The sequence below is a fragment of the Coccinella septempunctata genome, chromosome 1, assembly GCF_907165205.1.
Source record: "Coccinella septempunctata chromosome 1, icCocSept1.1, whole genome shotgun sequence".
Taxonomy (NCBI): Eukaryota; Metazoa; Arthropoda; class Insecta; order Coleoptera; family Coccinellidae; genus Coccinella; species Coccinella septempunctata.
This window is the reverse complement of record NC_058189.1, coordinates 57,271,778-57,291,151: the sequence shown is the minus strand read 5'-3', so window position 1 is coordinate 57,291,151 and position 19,374 is coordinate 57,271,778.

Below are 19,374 nucleotides of genomic sequence, written 5' to 3'. Positions count from 1 at the left end.
TAAATTGACAACCCCCTACCCTACCTATTTTCTATCAGTACCTCATTATCCTAACAATAGGAATAACAATAGGAACAACAATAGAACAACAACAACGTATTAAGTGAATCAAGAATAGCTTCCTACATACAGATGATTAATCTTGGTGTTGCAGACGTATTGACCCATTAATCTGACCCTAATCAGGGGTGGTTTTCTTAATCTGACAGTTTGAAGAAGATAAAAAGGCATTTTTTTTTAAATATCTCCCTTCCTGTACCTCTTATCGTTTCTGTATTCATTGTGAAAGTTGTAGATAATAAAATACTACACAACTTTTGCTTGAAGTAATTTTTCATATCCTCAACCGAAGCTAGAGTGGTGTTATAAGAGCCAGGAGCTTAGCCACACATGCGAAAGGCCAAGGTGTATGTGGAAACCCAGTCTAATGAACATTCATCGCCATATATCTCAAAAACGTTCAAACGTAGAAAAAATTGCTTCGGACAAAATTTGTAGAAAATATGCTCTAGAACTTTCCTGATGAATGCGAAGCCCAGGAGAGGAGATAATTCAGAAAAACTGATTTTTGTCACCTTTATGGCCAATTTTTGTTGTTTCGGCTTGCTGAAACTGTCAGATTATATTTTTTCCGTTATTTTTGATTCATTGGGTTCAAAATAAGAAAAAAAAGCCACCGCGCTCGAGAATGTACACATAACGTTTTTATTGCAAGTTTTGCGCCCTCCCACACATCTTCGTCACGTTTTAATTGTCAGATTAAGAAGATGTATACTTTTCAGCATAAAATTAACCACATATGTATATCATAATCTGACAGGATCGAGTATGTACAATGATGGTATTCTTTTACTATTCTGACAGGCAATCGGCTGTCCTAGACAATTCCCTCTATATACAGGTCTAATTTTTGGTAGAAGTATTCTACAGGGTCCAATGTATCTATATATATATATCGGTTTCATAACGTCTTTCGTCGTTGTCCGATGCCTAATTTCCATGACCTTCTGTCATTCCACTGGTTTTCTGTCAGATTTCTTGCGCTCATCGCTTTCGAAACCCCTTCCATCCACGTCTTTCTTGGTCTTCCTCGTTTTCTTCGATTTGGTGGTACCCATTCCAGGATCTGCTTTGGTAGTCTGGTGTTATCCATCCTCTGCACGTGTCCATACCAAACAAGTTGTCTTCGTTCGATGTCTGTCATGAGAGATCCTTCTACTCCCATTCTTGCTCGAACATCTTCATTCCGTATTCGGTCTTTTCTTGATATTCCTAGTGACCTTCTGAACACATCCATTTCGGTAGCCTCCAGTTTCTTCCTATTGTTCTCTGTAATTTTCCACGTTTCTGCGCCATACAATAAGGAACTTTTTATCATCGTATCATAGATGTTATATTTTCGTTTTTTTCCTATTTCGCTGCTCCAGAAGACTCCATTCAAACAAGAGATGAGACCCCTGGCTTGGTTGATACGTTTTTTTATTTCTCGATCGTCCCTGCCTGTAATATCAAACTCCACACCCAAATATGTGTAGCTGGTGCAGGCAGCGATTTCTTCTGTATCGAGTTGGATGTTCGATAATTCACCTCCGATTGGTAAATATTTGGTTTTTTTGGTATTAAGTTCTAAACCCCACTCTTCATACTCTTCCTGCAATTTTCGGGTCATGTATTCCAGGTCTGCCTTGTCATTGGCAATGATCACTTGGTCGTCCGCAAACTGTAATGTGAACAGGCAGGTGTCTCCCAGGTATATTCCCATCCCTCTACATTTTCTTTTCCAAAGAGATAAAGCTTTGGCCACATAAATTTTAAAGAGTGTTGGAGATACGCAGCATCCTTGACGTAACCCTTTGTTGACCGAGAAACTTCGCGACAGTCGATTGCCTATTTTTATTCTGGATTCTGAGCCATTATACAGATTCTGAAGAGCTGTGATTAAGGTTTGATTGATATTCGACTGCTGTAATACTTTCCATAGTTGCTTAACCGGTACCGTGTCATAGGCTTTGTGAAGGTCTATAAACATAAGATGAGTTTCCTGGTTTGTGTTCATTCTTTTCTCTATCAATTGTTTCAAGCAGAAAACGTTATCAGTGCATGTTCTATCAGCTCTGAACCCAGATTGTTCCTCCTCCTCTTGATAGCTGTATTCGGATTCTATAAGATCTCGGAGAATCCTTCCATAGAGGCGACTCATTGTGCTCGTCACTGAAATGCCTCTATAATTACCACAGTTCAGTTTATCTCCCTTCTTATGTATTGAGGAAATATAGGCTATTTTCCATTGTTCTGGTATTGGAGCACCATTTATGAACTTGTTCACACACCAGGTCAGGGCTTCGAAGAGTTTTCTTGTTCCATTTTTTATCAGTTCTGCTGGTATGCCTTCTGGACCTGTCGCCCTGCCATTTTTCAATTTAGTTACAGCCCTTTCGAGTGTGGCAACGTCGATGTTTATTTCCTCTCCTTTGACCGATATTTCTGACGGTGAGATCGTATTATATTGACTTCTATTCTCTGTCAGCAGTTGTTCGTAGTGGTTTATCCATTTTCCCGTCGGTATTATCTGTATACCTGCCTGATTTCTTCCACTGGATTTAACTCTCTTAATGAACTTCCATGTCTCGGAACACTTAGATCCTCCCAGGTATGTATTGATCTCCATACATTTCTTATCCCACATTTGTCTTTTCGCCGCTGAAATGGTCCGCCTTGTTAATCTTTTCATTTCCATATAAGATCCTCTATCTTCTTCGGTTTGTGTATTCAGCCACTTTTGGTACAGCTGTTTTTTTCTCCTTATCAACTCTTCTATTTCGTCATTCCACCAAAGTTTATTATTTTGCAATCTGTTCTTAATACCAAGGAATTCCTCCGCTGCTGTTTGAATACTATTTATTATGTTCCGATACACTTCGCTTACAGACTTCTCAGTCAAGTCCTCCAGTTTCTGATCTAATCTCTGCTGGTATAGTGTTCGTATGCTGTCATGCATCAGGCCTTCAGTGTTATAATTTTTCGAGGTAATTTCTTCAGTCTCATCGGTTATTCGAGTTTTCCTAAGATTTACATGTTTATAAGGAAACAACATCTTGGCTCTAACGATGTAGTGGTCTGACCCACATGTAACACCTCTGTAAGCTCTAACATCCTTCACTTGCACTCTGGTGTTCTGTAATGTTATTACATAGTCAATAATAGATCTTAAATTTCTCGTATGTTGTACCCAAGTGTAAGTGTGAATGTCTTTGTGTTTGAAGAATCCATTCTGTATTTTAAGTTGATGACTGTCGCATATGTCAATTAGTCTTTCACCATTATCGTTGAGTGTTGTCTCCCCATATGGACCAACCACTTTGCTCTGCACTCTCCGTCCTACTCTACTGTTCAGATCTCCAAGCAGAATAACCTCTCTTGATTTTCCTATCTTAGATATTTCGTCGTTTATTCTCTCAAAGAATTCATCTTTAATATTCGAGGGCTCATCATTGGATACTGCATATACGCCTAAGATTGTCACTGGAGTCTGAAACAGGTTCATATTGACCCGGATGATATTTTCACTAACGGACTCAAAATCTGTTATTTTATGTTTGTGTTTTTTGTGAATCAATAGCGAAACGCCTCTTTTGGCTCTTTGATCTTTTGGAACTCCTCCGAATATGTGTACATAATTATCTAAAATTTCTGATCCTATCCCTTTTTTCTTTGTTTCCGTTAAAACAACAATATCCATCCTAAGACTTTCGCATTCTCGGGAGATTTCCACCACCTTATCTTTCATTCCTTGCACATTCCATGTTCCAAAATTCATTGTCCTTTTACGAAGCTGTTTTCGTTTACCAGTAAATCCATCCGAAATTCCGAGGCCGGTATTAGGCTTTTTAGTAATTTAAATTTTTCACAAGTGACAGGGAACTAACCTGACGCCAAAACCCCCAACCTGGAGGACCAGGTAATTTTTATTCAAGGTTGTCTTCCTTTAGATTGACTGTCTTACTGGACTTAAGAGATCAATCTTCCCTTTTCTTAGTTCATCCGCTGTTCAAAAAGCTTTTTGACCACCGTTGACCGTGTCTTCGCCTGTATCCTAGGCAGGAGCCCTAACAGGTTGCTATCATCCGGGCCAGATGAAACCTGGTTTTTTTTTTACGAGGTTGTTACTCCTCCCCCTCACCCTTTTTCAACCTGGCTTGGGACAGGCTTCGGCGGGTTTTATATTTATCTGACAGGCTCGAGTAAATCCCGAATTTTCCTCTTGGGCTCCCCAACTATTACATTGTAACCACTTTTAATTCATCACTTGTAATGTTTTTTTTTATAATAATTCTTTTCCAGCAAATCCCGGAGAGGTACAAAGTTGGTAAAAACCTTCAAATATTTTTTTGAGACTTTTGAGAGTTCAACAAAAAGCAGAAATTATACTACAAGAAATGGAAAATTTCCAGCAGCACCCAGAACAAAAATTGGAAATGTTCAGCACCAAATAATACGAACAACAATTCACCAAACAAACAGGTGTACTCGTATATCCTAATGAGAAAATAATACTTACAGATGACCAGATAGATGATAGCATTGCATGAGGATGTTTATTGTCACCTAAATCCAAAAATAAAGGTGATTGGTGGAACATTTTCAGTTTTTCCAATGAATGTAAATGAGTAAATGTTTGGAGCTGAAGAGAAAAGCCAACCAAATCTTTGATGAGGATCATGTCGGGTATTATTATCCGAAATGTACTGAAAGTAATGTTCACTTGATATTGCATATTTTGCTGTTGAAAATGAAAATTTTTGTTTTATGAATTTATTTCTACACTTTTTTCCCTAGAACTCAAACACTCTTTATTACAAATCCGCCAGCTTCAATGATTTTATTGATGCAAAACAATGAAACGCCCCACTTTTTAGTTCATATTTTCAGAGACTATCAAACAAGCATAATGATGTATCATGTTCCTAAAGCAAGTTTTTCAGTTAAATTTTTTTTTTCGTTTAACCATTGATAAATCTATCGGAATTTCATGAAAATGATGTAGGTAATTCAGATTTAAGTCTGATTGTGCATTTTCATCAAGTAGCCACATATCTCATCCATTTGGATGAAAAAATAGTTCTTGCCTTGTTGGCTAGAACTATTCGTTGAGATTTTTTTTAACCAGTTGTCAAAGATTTCAGTCTAGTTGATGAAGTTATCCAGGAAAACTCCTGTGCCGGGCGGATAAATCATTCACGATAAGTTATCGGATTTTCCGAATTTAAATAAATTCCGTAAGAAATCAGAGTTGGGGCCAGGACCCGAAGGAAAATACGGCCAACATATTGAAAATTCCCTCATGGTGTCGAATATTTTACACGATCCCATTGCGGACAACCAGGGAAAAGGCATAAAGGGATCTGGAGAAAATATGGCACTGTCTGAAAATATTTTCTTCGGCAAATTGATTGTTCCATCCAAGTTCCTGAAAATACCCGTTGCTTGCACCAACAAAAATATTTCCTTTCGCGTTTATTTTAGGTAGTGCAATCATTCAATAAAGAAGAGGGTTTACTCGATTCACAACGAAGTATAAAGGGTGCGAAAAGCTATGATCATATTACCTAGCGTTGCCATTATCGAATTCTGGTGTAGGATGTTTGTATGTATTCACATTGGCATATACAGGCTGTCCTAATGAAAATAAAACGGAGCATATATGGCACAATGTTTGCATCAGTTTTCTTCCAATTAGAACCGGAAATTAAAGATTCCAGATAATTCTGTTTAGTTAGCACATAATCTAACATATTCAAAACAGTAAAACACAAGCTGTATGTATGAAATTGGAAGCTATATACGAGGATATATTGAAAAATTCTTAGCCTACTATATAACCAAACAAAATTTCAATGTCAAAATATTTTATTACTCAACATATTCTCCTCTTAATTGGATACATTTATTACAGCGAATTTGCAACGTCTCTAGACCTTTCATAAAAAATGTATCTTCTTGCTCTGCAAACTAGACCTCCACAGCTTTTATTACCTCCTCGTTGGAAGAAAATTTACGACCTTTTGAAGTTCTTTTCAGTTGAGGAAAGAGATGATAGTCGGATGGAGCCAAATCTGCTGAATAAGGGGAGTGTTCTAAGTAATTCAAACCCTAAATCACGAATTTTTTGCATGGAAACATGAGATTTGTGTGCAGGGGCGTTGTCCTGCAAAAACAAAACACCTTTGGATAGCTTTCCGCGTCTTTTCTCTTCAATTTTTTCCAGTAGAGTGGTCAGTAATATCGAACAGTCATCTCCGGTTATTGTTCTGCACTTATCCAAAAAATCAATCATGATTACTCCATGGCAATCCCAGAAAACTGAAGCAAGAACTTTTCCATCAGATTTTTGGACTGAAATTATTAGGTCTTGGAGAACCAGAGTATCGCCATTCCATCGATTGTTGCTTTGTTTCTGGATAGTAGAAATGCACCCAAGCCCCATCCATAGTAACAATTCAGTTTAGGAAGTCTACATCGTTTTCAAATTGAGCACAGATCGAACGCGATGCTTCTACCATTGCACGCTTATGGTCAATATTCAAACATTTGGGGATCCATTTTGCAGCAATTTCTGTCATGTCCAAATTGACGTGAACTATATGATGAACGCGTTCGTATGAAATATTCAGTGCTTCAGATATCCGTTTAGCCCAATTCAACGGTCGGATAAAATCATGTCATGAACCGCTTCGATATTTTCGGAGACTGACACAGAAACTGGCCTTCCCGATCGGTCATCCTCTTCAATGGAAAATTTACCTCTTTTGAAGCTGGCAGTCCAATTTTTCACGGTCGCGTACGGAGGACATTGATCACCAAGGGTATTAAGTATATCTTCGCGAATCTGCTTACCTGTTAACCCTTTCAAATACATGTTCTTGATGATGGCTCGATACTTCAATTTTTCGATTTTCACAATTGTGGTGGACATCTTCTTTCTTTTAATTTATTGCGTAACTCTGGTTTACTTTTTTGACCTCAAACTTCACACTGACACTTCTAATGAGTGATTGTTCGTTGCTATGTTAACGCAATAGTTTTTTTTATGCATGGAACTGATCTAGGCTAACTAGATATCAATACATCCTCGTATCTCGGGAACCGTTTGAATCACAGAATTGAGTTTTTGTAAACAAATTGTCACTAATAATAGCTACTTTTTTGCACTTTATTCGGTTTCATTAGACATGCCAGTGGCGGAGATAATGAATTTGCCAGTAAATTCTGGCATAAATGGCATTTTATGATCAAAAACAATTTGCTAACGCCTTGTAAGTTATTTTTCATTATTTTTGCGAACATTGTTAACAAGACACCCTGTATCTCGGAAACGATGAGGCGGCGGAAAAAATGGCAGAGAAAAAAAAGTGTTGATACACTTATTTAGGAACATCCTGTATAAATATCTTGAAAACGAGACAAGTTTTTCGATAATATGTGCCTGGCTCGAAAAACTTGATATGTGAAACGTTCATCCCATTTCTCATTCTAATAAGCCCCTTATTATGCTGACCGTGTTATGAAATTCTGCATATTTTCCATTTTGCTTGAATATTCAAACAATTTTTATATCTGATCCTATTGTATGTACAGAGCTGGAGCTCGACTGTATCAACTACCCTCATTCATATTCAGCGAGAAGCAGTTACATTGTTTTTATCTCACCTCTGCTCTTCCTCTACCGGATCTGCTAGCACGAAACTTGGTGGAGGTGAATAGGAATACAAAACACTTAATTTGAGAATGCATAATACAAGGTACAGTTGAAAATAGTATATTATTCAACGAGCATACTATATGATGGATATTATGCACGCATATGACTTTTACCAAAGTCAAATTTGGTAAATTATCCAAGTGAATAATAGCTATAGTATACAAGAAGAATACTGTATTTTATCCAACATTGTGAAAAGATTATTTCTAAAATATCTCAGATAATAAATATTTGTATTCATTTCAATATCTCAGTACTGCTACAACTTTCATTTCATTTCAGTATTGCTATCTATACTGAGTAAGGCTTTGACTTGTACAAAATTTCAACAGTTGATTTTTCAAATCAAAGCAAACACTTTTTTCTTATAGCATTTTTTCCTATTCGACCCTGATGTAAAGATATAGTCATTTTAAGATTTCATAATAAGCTGTGCCACCCCTAAAAAAACAAAATTACCTTCAGAATAACTAGCTATATCCTGTGATACTACGCCTCTGTGGATCTTTTAAACCGAGTTGTATTCAGCCAAAGTACCCAGTTTTTCAAATTTTACAGATATGTTTTAATTTTTGAACATCAAATCACTCGAAAACGGCGCATTATAAGAGAAAATATGAAAAATTCCTTCATTTTACAAAACGTTCAAATATTCATTAGATAGCGTCCAACTTAGTTACAAGAGTTGGGTTCTTTGAATTTTTGGTTTTTTATGGTACTTAATGGTCTAAATGAGAAAACTGGAAGACGTAGTTGATATTTTGTATTCGATAAAGATTAATCAAATAAGTGAAAAACAAGATTTCGAAATTCATTTCATTCAATAAAACCGTTTGTGGGAACTAAAAATAATTTTTTTTTTGTTCTTTCAAGGGCCTGTATCTTCTAAACCGAGCAGAATCAGAAAAAAATATGGAGGAAAAAAGTGATTCTTTTGAATCACTTCTGCTTGAATATTTGTAGGAGTCAAACACTCACTCTGTATAGCGATATTTCTTGTCTGTGATTCCTAGCATGAACATGAAGTTAGATAGACCAGTGAATAATGGCTCATTAATCATAAATGATTAATAAATGTTTGATGGACAATCAGTGAATAATGGATCAAATGATTAATAAAAATAGTGAAAGAATCTTCTATATTTTGCAAACTTTTTGAAAAACATGAGTACCTAACCTACCTATATTCACTAAGGGTGGATAATGACGGTCATAGGAACATATATGTAATTTATTGTTCTATCAGCAACGTTTCGGCTAATATGTAGCCTTTATCATAAATATATGATAAACATCTTACATGTTTATGTAAGACATTTACAGAACAACAAAAAGCTAACCCATCACCAGATGGGATTAACCTTCAGAACAAATCATCAACGAAATCATCAAAAAATACATTGTTAGAAAACAATAGCTCATAAAGAGCTAAAATCATCAGAATAGAGCATCAACAACCAATCGATGTGGCCCGATTGAAAGAATTTGTTCTGAAGGTTAGTCCCATCACGATTGTTAGCTTTTTGTTGTTCTGTAAATGTCTTACATGTTTTATATTGTGATTCTGATTTTGTAACATTGCTTTGTTCTCACAATTTATTTACTATCTCAAACATTTTATATTTTAGCTTGATAAAGGCTATATTAGCCGAAACGTTGCTGATAGAACAATAAATTATATATACGTTCCTATGACCGTTATTCTCCACCCTATATTATGTCTGCAATCTACAATGTGCATTCAAATTTAGGACAGGTTTATTATTTTCAAAAGTGGAGGAGAATGATTTGTGCGAAGTCTAAGTGTATCCTACCGATATCACAAAAATAACAGGTCATTCACTTCTCTCGGAAGGAAGTCAATTTGTATCATTACAACTTGAAACATTGTGATCGTCATATAATGTAAATCGACTACTTACATCGAAACTCCTGGACTGAAAGTTCAAGAGTTTTATAGCTTTCTATTAAAAGAGACAAGTGAGTACAAAGGGCTGATATTTATAAGTTATCGTCATCATCATCTTTCAACGTTTATTAAATTGATTAAAAAATCAAATAATCTTTTTCATTCTATCAATTTAATCATTCCTAATGAGTGTTTCAAGTTTCAACACTAATAGTGCATCAAAGATTCAATAATGTATGGTTTTCTGTAACAAAACATTACCATATTTATTGAGTTATACAGGGCGTTTACTAAGGGTCCGCATACATGCATAAGGTGCCAGAAAATATTAATATTTTGTGAGGAGGTATGGGCTAAAATATGCACCCCTTCTAAGAAGTGGGGTAGTTATGCATATTATTAACATATACAAGCCGATATATGCTCAGACACACAAAAAGTTCCAAAGTACCTGGAAATAAAAGAGAAGCTATTACGAAAATTTTTCAGTTTTGTACTGTTACGGGAAATTTTTATCTATTAGAAACGGTTGGGTTTTTAGCATTCAGACCAGGAAAACCTTTTCCATGAACACCCCAAAGTTATAATGGTTTTAAGGGGTTGTTTTAACGGAAGACACCATTCAATCAGGGAGTTTGTAAATGATATTACTCTCCTGATTAAAATACTGAAAGATTATCGACATACCTATCGAAAATTTTAATGGAATATCTCTCGACTGTTTTATCAAAGAAAACATTTGAGGTATCCATATATTAAAATTGCAATTCTGAATCTTTGGTGAAACCCTGTCAAATAGACATTTGGGAATTGTGAAAGGAACAGTAGGTATCTGTTAAATACTCCCCTTGGTTTTGTTGGCATACACATTAAAAAGATATACCTATTTCTCCTTGGCATAGGTACATATACTCGAACAATTCATTTTGGCTAACTCCATAATATGTCACCAATAGATCTGTCATATGTCATAAGACTAATAATAATTCATAATGACGCAATTCGAATCTTATTGCAACAGCCTATACAAGCAGAGAGGGTCAAACCCCAAAACAGAATGTGATTATAACTGCTTTATGGAATGAGTGAATAATGAAAGCAGACATCCACACGCTACCTCATATTGAATCAGAGGCTCTAGGTGCTATGACTAACTTCGACGTCAACCCCTAGATGATGTATCTACGTGAAGCTATTCGCAGTTGGGTGTAAATTAGACAGAAATATAATTCGGAACGTCACTTTCCACTGAAACGCTTAATTTGTTTCTGATACACTCCCACACTCCCACAATTTCTGTAAGTGATACATCTAAGCCCTGGAATATTAAATGCCTGCCAAAGGGAACTCCATAAAGCGCTTTAGGAATTATTAGTATCGCGCAAATGCAATAACTTTCTGAAATGGAACACTTGGATGGCATTGAGCACTCCACTCAGCATCTTGGATGGCGCAGCAGCAAAAAGGGAATTTTTGACTAAACTGTCGAATACGCTTGTTTAATCGAATAAAATTCCCATTTGTGTGTGTCCCTGGAGTAGAGCACAATAATTTCTAGCCTTGATCGGATGAGGATCATGCCAAGGAGGCAGAAACAAGAAACTGGATCAACGAAAAATATCGCTGTCTGCAAAAATCCGAAAGATCAGCCAGCACAGACGAACATAGCTCTTAAAACGAGGATGTATTGATATCTAGTTAGCCTAGACCAGTTCCATGCATAAAAAAAATATTGCGTTACCATAGCAACGAACAATAACTCATTAGAAGTGTCAGTATGAAGTTTGAAAAGAAAGAAGATGTCCACCGAAATTGTGAAAATCGAAAAATTGGAGTATCGAGCCATCATCATGTAGCTGTATTTAAAAGGGTAAGAGGTAAGCAGATTAACGAAGGTATGCCTAATAGCCTTGGTGATCATTGTCCTTCGTATGGGACCGTGAAAAATGGGACTGCAAGCTTCAAAAGAGGTAAATTTTCCATTGACGATGATGACCGATCGGAAGGCAGTTTCTGTGTCAGTCCCCGAAAATATCGATGCAGTTCATGACATGATTCTGTCAGACCGTCGAATTGGGCTGAAACAGATATCTGAAGCACTGCATATTTCATACGAACGAGTTCCACATATAAAAAAGTTTAAAAGGTCGTAAATTGTATTCCAACGAGGAGGTAATAAAAGCTTTGGAGGTCTGGTTTGCAGATCAAGAAGAAACATTTTTTTTTGAGAGGTCTAGGGACGTTGCTGGTTCGCTTTAATAAATGTATGCAATTACGAGGAGAATATGGTGAGTATTGAAATATTTTGACATTGAAATTTTGAACTTTATTATGAAATGAATTTGAATCATTTTTCGAAGATATCCACTTCCACTTTCTGTTTTTAGATAGATCCCATAATCCAGTGTTATGTAGGAGTGTATGTATGTATAGAGCGGAGTACTCTGTATTCTATAAAAGCTCACTTGTATTTTCTCTTTTCATGATTATTCGGATTTAAAAGCCTGATACTTGCGTGATTTCTCTCAAAAAAATTAATACTTTTAACGTCAAACTACAACGACAGGTCAATGTCACGAGCACAGATCCATATGTTTTCGAAATACTGTTGAAATCTGATACGAAAAACATTTCTTTTTAATTTATTACAGGGAAACAATGAATATAGGGCACAGGACATTGGAATATTGGAGGAGAATATAAACGGAAATCTGTTTGCAAGACATAAAAAATCGTGCGATTCGGTGAACCATTACGTCTGTACCCTCGTAGTCAAATTTCGTAGCTACGAGCTCCTATCCATTTCCTAGATAAGTATTCCTTAACAAAGTGTACCTTTGTACCGTGAAAACGAATTTATATTAAGGGCAGAGTTAGGTACTCCCTAAAGCTAAGGAAAACTTAGATAGGGGCTTGTTTAGGGATCGTTGGTGAAAACGGGCATAAATGTATCCAATTAAGGGGAAAATATGTTGAGTATTAAAATATTTTGACATTGAAATTTTTTTTGGTTCTCTAGTAGGCTAAAAATTTTTCAATAAATACTAGTATGTATATCTGCTGTTGCATGCGTAATTCCTAAATGTCTCTTTTATAACCCAATAATTATTATTACAATGCTTTGCTACAGGAAATATTGGCAGAGATTATCATCAGTTGACAAATGACGTTTAACATATGGGGCCGTCAGAATAGCTGCCAAAACATCGGGCTACTCGAAATGAAACTTCTAATAGGAAAACCCGAAACTACGCTAATATTGCCTCGTTATGTTGACATCCTTGGATTGCGCTCGGCTCTACTCTACTTTTCCATTACCCGTACGAAGAAAAATTCATGTTGCAAGACGAAATAACTGAAACTCGTATAAATCCAACCTATGGCCTCCATTAATCTGAATTTAGCCCGGCAACATGACGGGAAAGTTCCTAATTCAAGCACGTATTTGTCATCGCTATAGCCGTTGGCGACCCCATGGACATTAGGTACTTGATTGGTAGCCCGATGGCGAAACACGACTTGCTAATTAATGTGTCCTTCCACCTGCAATTTCATCAGACGACCATGTTCGATTCGATCCCTCTTGAGGCCTCAGCCGGGCGTTGTTTATGAAAACTTGCGTTGTGGATTCCAAAACACCAGTTGAGTATTGTTACGGAGATGATTCAGAAAAAAAAATTATAGAAACACTAGAGTAAACAGAGGAGCTTTGAGCGCTCTGCCAAATTATCTGCTTGGCTGCCAGAAGAACATTTCCCGTAAGGTATTGCTTTATTGAACGCATGTACAGGGTGGGCAAAATTGGTGATACCTGAATTACAACTTTTTCAACCCAACGAGATAGAGAAAAATGAAGGTACCATTCATGTCGTATCTTTTCGAGAAACTAATAATGCCATCAATTGCATACCTCTATCTTCTTTTGTTTTTGAGTTGTAGGCCAAAATTTAAATTTGGGCGATTTCAACTTTGGTCAATATCTCCGTTTCTGTTTGTGCTAGGATGTCGAATGAAGACATTATAGATACACTTTTTTGATAGCAATCCACTGGCGTACTATGATTTTTCCTACAAGTTTAGTTGCTGAGCCATAACATAAATTTGTGTTTTTTCTTATGAAAACAGAAGTTTAAAATGACTTAGAAAGAATCGCCATTTTTTTACCGTTTCAGAAATATATTATACTTCACCCTCAGTCTCTCTAAGTCATTTTTAACTACTGTTTTCATGAGAAAAAATACATGTTATAGCTCAGCAAATATACTTGTTAGAAAAAATCAAAGTACGCCACTGGATTGCTCTCGAAAAAGTGTCTGTATGATGTTTTCATTTTAACATCCCAGCTTAAACAGAAACGGAGATAATGGCCAAAGGTGAAATTCAAATTTTGACCCATAACTCGAAAACAAAAGAAGTAATGCAGTTGATGGCATTATTAGTTTCTCGAAAAAAGACGACCGTAATGTGCATGTGGCATTTTTCTCTATCTCGTTGGGTTGAAAAAGTTGTAATTCAGGTATCACCAATTTTGCCAAACCTGTACAGGGTTGAATGGCAGCTCTGTAACCGTAAGAGCTAGGGAAAAATGAATGGCACGTTTCCGTTCTTGTTTTACAAAAGATTGTTAATGGTCAAAACCGCATCCCTCTATTTTCTTTTGTTTTCAAGTTATAAGTGAAAACTTGTTTTTCGTCTCTTCATAAATTATTTTAATTTCTTTTACGTGTTCTGAAAAACACAGAGTCATAAAATTATACATAAGATGAAGCACTTAGTAGATATTACTCACTTTTTTTTTTTTAATTCATAACTTTATTATTAGGGGTTGAAAATAACAACCTCTTATGATTTTCCTTCAAAAATTGTTTTCGCGGGTTAGATTGTCGAAAAATAAAATGGTCTTATGTTTTCCCATTTATTCTGGAGAAAAAAGTCTCTTGCAAAATTTCGATACAGTCGATACTTTTCTCGGAATAAATAAAAACTTACAATCAGTATACGAAAGTCTATGAGGAAGAGTTGATGCATGTATTTTAGCGGGAGGTAGTCATTCTATGAAACTCTTAAGCGATGAAATAGAATGAACAGTGATCGGAACTGCTTGTAAGTTTTTATTCATTCCGAGAAAAGTATCGACTGTATCGAAATTTTGCAAGAGGCTTTTTTTCTCCAGAATTGTATGGGAAATAATAGGAGAATTATATTTTTCTACCTTTTCGAAAATCTATTCCACGAAATGAATTTTTGATGAGAAATCATAAGGGGTTGTTATTTTCAACCCCTAATAATAAAGTTATGAGATCTAAAAAGATTTTGTGAGTAACATCTACTTAGTGCTTCATATTATGTATAGTTTTATGACTCAGTATTTTTTAGAACTCGTAAAAAGAAAATAAAAACCGTCAACTGGTCATCGCCTTCCAAAGGCTGTCTTGAAAGAGAGGTCAATTTCTAAAAAATTTATAGAAACTACCCCTGCTTATTTTCATCGAGGAATCATCTCCCTGAGTTCTTCGCATCTGTTCACATACACCCTGTATATGTGATATCCCTACTACTCCTGGGAAATTTATTAGAGAATATTCTATCTACAGATTTAAAAATTTTGAGGAATTACATTGGGCGTTTGCGTCCCAACCGAAATAAAACCGTGGTTTCGTGTTTCCATTTGAATAATCATCAAAAATATAGAAAATTGAGAGCAGTTGTGGGTCGTAATTATTTTTTGGAACATAAATTCAATTCGAAATATTTAGGAATTAGGCTAGACTTCTCTCTGAATTTCAGAGCCCATTTGGAAAATTTGCGTCTGAAGTTGGAAACTAGGAACAATATTCTGCATAAACCAGCTTGTACTTCAAGGGGTGCTGATGCAACTATTATTCTAACGGCAGTTCCAGCTTTTGTTTTTCGGCTGCTGAATATTGCTGCCCCCTTTGAGTAAAAAGTGCTCATGCTTGTGCCTAGCTTATAACTGGAGCTATTAGATCTTCACCTGTTCAATGCTTACCAGTTCTTTCAATTATTGTACTGCCCCATATTAGTAGATGAATTGCAGTTAAAAAATTTTTTAATAGATATCACTCCTTTCCCGACTCATTTCCAATTCTGTCCTATATTCCAGAAGATACAAGGGGGATACAAGGGGGAATAGTCGACATGTGAAAATGGTTTTTTACATCCAGAAGATGGTCGTTAGGGTTCTTTTTGGTTTGAGGTACCGGGAGTCCTGCCGTTGCGTATTCAGAAAGAATAACATCCTCACACTTTCTGGCATCTACATCTATAGATGTCTGCAGTTCCTGTTCCAAAACAAAAACCTTTTCGACAAATTTAGGAAAAGTGATTCATACAAGACCCGAAACCAATTTTTTCTGTACCCTCTACATACGTTGTCCCTGACAGAAAGAAATTGTACATATATGTGCCTAAAACTATATCTATAACAAACTACCATCCAAAATACGTCAAATTGATAACTTCAAATGTTTTCGAAAAGAGGTCTACAACCTATTGTTACGACTAGAGCCATACACTGTTAGTGAATTCCTGGAGAGTAACATTGAATGTTGATCTTCTCTGTTTTTGTTCATTTTTTTACTGTATGACGTTTCTCATCTTCATTGTTTTGTTAACAATTATTATTGGTGAATAAAGATATTCTATTCTATTCTATAATAACCTCATGGTCCAACCCTTTCCTTAATTTAGATATAAAGCACAAGGACATTTGTCAACCTGGCACATGACCTATTTTCAATAAAAAATTAGGGATTCCTCGAAAATAGTTCCTTGTTTTGATTTTCCGAAGAAAATATAGTGTACTATGAATAGGTCACGGACGTGGCAATTGTACCTATGCTTTTCCGATGGAATTCATTTGAGTGCCCTAGTTGTGAATGCAGGGAACCAGAAGAAACCATAAATCATTGTCCCATTTATAAATTTCAAGATGGTTTTACAGGCTATAGTTATTGTTTGTTATAAAAAATTGTGCTCTTCATCAAAAGAATAAATATATACTACAAAATCGAAGATGTTCTCATATCGAACTCCATAATTACCATTCAACATCGTTCCTTTGTATTTTTCTCCTTTTATATTTTCTCAATAGAAGTCCGTTTATCCGATTCGGCATCTGCAGCGACCCTCAGCGTGATATAATTCGAAACCACTAATCCCCCAATTCATCAAACTCCGCGAAGGGTTTACGTTAGTATGAGGATGAAAACAACCGTTAAGAACCGAATTCCCAGATTGAATTTCGAAAGGAATCCAAAATGAGAATTATTCTTCTACCATTCCTCGAGATACGGCATCGATGAAAATCTTCCTTTTTTTCACAAATTTATTCCCCTGAGTTCTGACGAACTTGCCATATACTGTTACAACTCAAATTAGGAAAATGAGAGATTGTAATCAAAAGAGATCCATAACTGACGCTCTGGTAGGTATATATGCATATGCGAACCTACCTGCGTAATGAAGAGGGCTTTGATGACGAACCTTTTCAATGTGCCAAGCTTGAAGGAGCTTTCCATCGAGTCCCTTTCTGCCATCGTACAGTTTCCAGAATGTCGATTTACTGTTCTTCATAACGCGAAGAGATTTGATTTCAGTGTCGATAACGCTGAATGGGAAAAATGAAGTGTCTCTATTGTTCGTCTAAACTACTAACCTAGTTCTTTCTCGTCGGTCTGCAATTACGAACATTTTAAACGAATAGATTTCAGTTTCAGGTTTAATACTTCGTAATATGAGGGTTTCGATGGAAAAATTTTCTGCGTCATGAAAACCGTATTGTTATATTGTAGTTGTCAAATTTCGAAGAAGAAAAGCCTATTTCCTCTAAAATGTTCATGAAGGAAAAGCGGAAAATAAGAAATTCAGCAAATGGTTCCCCCACAGTTGATCCATATTTTTGCAAATAATAAGGTTGGGGTTGATTGATACAGAATCAGATTTCAATAAATTCTGAAGAAAATTCTGAAGTCATCATCTGATTAATCATCGTCAGTCTATATGGAAGCAAATTGATGTCTTCATTTAAAATCATTTCACATATGTCAAGATAAAACACGAACCGAGGTTCGTGGAGCTTTAGTCATCACATTTTCAACACTGTTGGAAAGAAGTGTAGGCTTTCTCCGCCAGATGTCACATCTGTTTTCTGAAAACTCAGATGTGCTTTATCGCGTGGAATATACGTTGCATTATTTTCCTTCGTCATCATCGACTGAGTTATGCGGTACTGATAACGTCAAATAAGTCAGGAACTAGTCCACTTGCTACTTTTTCGATCGATGACGTTTCCTGCAGTTTACTTATCAGTTTGAATTTCCGTCAGTTCATTTTCGTTGTTATTGCTGATAAACTCTCTTCCTTCTCTTCGGAATCGATCATTTCTTTTTTTAACAGTATCTGGTTCACGGAAAACGCTCAAACATGGCGAAACAGTGAGAGTACCTACTGTTTCCAAAGAGAAAGATTGGTAATATTCAGCAATAGAAGGATACTCGATCCTGAAGTCTCTGAAACATCTTTATAATAGGTTAACAATCCAGAACGCTAATTTGGCAGTTCACCCAGGAAATGGTTCAGGAGAAGATAAGAATTAAGTTGGATACAAAACTATCAAAATTCCATAACCTATTTGACAAAGATTTGTGGATCTATGCAATAGAGATGGTATTTATATTCATCTTATAACACCTAACGATGGTCTTGAAACCATCGAGTTATTGTTGCATTGTGAAACAAGTGCGTGGATGAAGCCCAATCCTCTCTGGTTGCCATAAAACCTTTCATCAGTGAATGTTTTAGATTCACATCTGAAAATTTCAGGTGCTTCCCATTGTAGAGAGCAAGGGAAGAAGGAAGAACATTATAACAAAAATAACCCACCTATTGAGGTATTGTAAATAATAATCGAGGTTGATTCAGATTCATAACATCTACTGATATAAAAATCAACACATGTTACGATCTCAATCTAACCACCATCATTCAGGCCATAAACAGAGAGTCCAGTAGGAGAAGTAGAGGATCACCATGGTTTCGGTCTTTCTTAAAGTGAACCTCAAAGGGGCGCATATTTGTATCACCACGGACAGACAGGCCACACTGAGGTCCCTGGAATCACACTGCCAGAGATCTCTGCTGACATGGGAGTACCGTAATACCATAAAGCAACTGGCCAGAGACAACAAAGTGACTCTACAATGGGTACTGATAATCAGGGCATTGTGTGTTGAAGGAAATGAAAAAGCCGATGAACTTGCACAAAAAGCATCAAGGTTAACACCTGCTGAACCTGAGCCTTTCTGTGGGCTTGGAAAATACCAATATAACGGTCGAACAATGGGATTTGAACAACAGAAAAACTCTCTGGAGAAACACTCCTGGACTTACTCGGTCAAAGAAATTCGTGATGATTTCACCTACCTAAACCAGACAACTGCTAAAGCTAGTCCAGGAGTACAAATATCATTTGTACCGTATGCGAAAGTCAGCAGATGAGATTTTTAGACACTGTGAATCAGAAGATGAAACAGCTGAACACATGGTTTGCAAGTTTCTAGAGCTGGCTGGCCTATGAGAACCATTCATATGGGGAAACCGGTCTTGGAGACTCACGCCAAGGCCCTTAAGGATTTTGTCATCAACACCATTGACGGCCTCCTTGGGTTCCTATGAATGAGTAGGG